This window comes from Vombatus ursinus, unplaced genomic scaffold, assembly GCF_900497805.2.
Source record: "Vombatus ursinus unplaced genomic scaffold, bare-nosed wombat genome assembly UNPS02014799.1, whole genome shotgun sequence".
Lineage (NCBI taxonomy): Eukaryota > Metazoa > Chordata > Mammalia > Diprotodontia > Vombatidae > Vombatus > Vombatus ursinus.
This window is the reverse complement of record NW_020954577.1, coordinates 33730602-33733317: the sequence shown is the minus strand read 5'-3', so window position 1 is coordinate 33733317 and position 2716 is coordinate 33730602. Positions and strand designations below refer to the sequence as shown.

Below are 2716 nucleotides of genomic sequence, written 5' to 3'. Positions count from 1 at the left end.
TTCCTTCCTTCCTTCTTTCTTTCACTCCTTTCTTCCTTTTTCCTGATTTTTCTATCCCCAAGAGCTAATACAGTGCCTGACATATTTGTTGTTCAGTTGTTTGACTCTTTGTGACTTCATTTGGGATTTTCTTGGCAGAGATACTGGAGTGATTTGCCATTTCCTTCTCCTGTTCATTTTATAGATTGGGAAACTGAGGCAAATAGAGTTTAAGTGACTTGCCCAGGATCACACAGTTACTAAATGTTTGAGGCCAAATTTGAACTCAGGAAGATGTCTTCTTGATTTCAGGCCATCACTCTATCCAGTGTGATACAGCTAGGTATAGCTGCCCTGGACCTGACACATAATGGACATTTAATAAATGTTTGAGTTGATTTACATTTTTTAAATTAAATTTCATGTTTTCAATGAACAAGTATTTGTTTTCTCTCTGACCTTCTCCCTGTGGGAAAAAAAGAGAAACAAAGTCCTTGGAAGGGATATGCAATAAAAAAATTGAATTTTTCACAAATTTGTGTGTCATCTTTGTGCAGGGGCCATGTTGATCTTTACTGTATGATTCCAATTTTAGTATTTATGCTGCTGAAGTGAGTATTGAAGTGAATTAAAATGTTTGTTATGCTATTATTATTATTACTCAATCTGTACTTGTAATGTTTTTCAGTGTGGGGAAATCACAGTGTGGAAATTCCCTCCACTGATGCCAATTGGAAACTGGTCTTTGAATTTTAGTCTTAGAGTTGCCTTAGAGTACTGAGAAGTTAAACAACTTGACCAGGGTCACACAGCAAGTATGTATAGGAAGTGGTATCAGAACCCATGTCTTTCTTTCTCCAGAGCAAGTGTGCTAGTCGTTAACCCATTCTTTCTTTCCTTAATTAAGTGATTGATTTCAAAATCTTACTTAATTGTCTTTTTATGACCGGTTGATAAAAGAACTTTTCCTATTGGCAATGCTTTTGTCAATGTTTCTGGCTGGGTAATATACTGTGATGAGAAGTAAATTTCCCATTATTTTGGGAACATGGTTATTCCCCAACATGATCATCATGATTCTATGTTCTCTGTGTTCAAAGAGTATGTTGAGGATGCTTGGGTATTAAAGGTACCAAACAGTGGAAAGAAAAGGGGATCTAGAGTAAGAAGCCCTGAGATAAAATTTGACCTTTATTTCATGCTTACTTATCTTGGAATTTTGCATCAATCTCTTCTTCTCTGCAAGACTCAGTTTTCTCATCTGTAATTAAGGAGGGTAGACTAGATGGCTTCTGAGGTCCCTTGGGACCTGTAGTGGTTGTGTAGGTACAGGAAGGCTTTACATTGTCAAGTGGAAAGAGGATAGTTTTTTTTCCCTATGAGAACACCTATTGGTTTTTCTTATTTAAATGTTTCTGTTGTTTTTTGAGGGGGTGGGGTGGGGTGGGTGGGTGAGGTGCATTTCTGACAAAGGACTTGGAAATCAGATTCAATCAAGCAAATGTTTTTTGAGTGCTTGTCACGTGTAAGGGATTGAGCGAGTGTGTTGTAATGGGTACAAAAATGAATGAGATGCAATACCGGCCCTTAGCACCCCTCTGCCAATCTGCACAATAATAAAAATGCACAAATAATTATAACAGATCATAGATTGAACCAACAATGTTGTAAAAGCAATAACAAAGTCACTGTAGATTGTCATCATAATTTAGTGAGGTATAGTGTGGACTAGTGAATAGATACTCAGTCTTAGAGAAAGGATGATCTGGGTTCAAGCCTTAACTCCAACACAGAATGACTAGGTAATCATGGTCAAGTCATTTAAACCTCTCTGCATCCCAGGTAATAGCTAGTTGTTGATCTGCCTTGGCACAGAGAGCTTCCACGCAGAGTTCTTCACACTGTTAAAATCACAGATTTAGACCAAAGAAAAATAAAAACAGTGAAATTAAGCTCTAAGCCCTATGAAACATGTGCAGAGGTGATCTACACATTGAGTAGGTAAGATGCTTCAGTGTACTATAAAATTGATACTTGAATATTTTAAGGATCCATGATCTCAGTCATGAGGGACCTCTTTAATGAAGCAGCTGGTAATCTTCATGTGCTCAGGTTTGCTATTTAAAGAACTACAATGTCCTAAGAATGCTCATCATCCATGATCATAATTCTCTCTGGATTTCTCCAGGACAATCTTCAGATGATAGATAGACATACTCCAGCTATACTGTCCTTGGGAACATAGCCTGGGTTCTCTGGCCCTGATATTTTTGTTCATGCTGTTCTCTATACCTGGAATGCCCCCCCCTCTTCCTTTATTTGCTGAATTCTCATCCAGATGCCCAACTCAAATGGCCTTCCTTCATGTATTTAATTTCACAAACATTTATTAAGTGCCAAGAGGGAATATACAATTCACTGTGGGAATAAGGAGGCACATAGTAGCATGAGCAGTCAGTCAGTCAACAAGCATATATTTGTATATATTTGCATTTGAATTCATACTACACTTCCTGATGGCATACTATATTCCAGACAGTATGCTAAGCACTGGGGAAACAAAGAAAGGCAAAAACAGTCCCTGCCCTCAAGAAGCTCATAGTCTCATGAGGAGACAAACTGCCAACAACTGCATACTAACAAGATACACACAGGATAGAGATGATAGAGGGAAAGGACTACCATTAAAGTGTATCAGGGAAAGATTTCTTGTAGAAGCTTGGATTTTAGAGGGGAC

The 2716-nt window shown here is 38.0% G+C and overlaps 1 non-coding gene across 1 annotated transcript; it reads right to left on the bottom strand.

Annotated features, from left to right (window-relative positions):
• Positions 1–491: 491 nt before the first annotated feature.
• LOC114050712 lies at positions 492–598 on the bottom strand. The gene has a single exon (XR_003570059.1). It is a non-coding gene; the product is annotated as a U6 spliceosomal RNA (small nuclear RNA).
• Between the last annotated feature and the right edge of the window lie 2118 nt (positions 599–2716).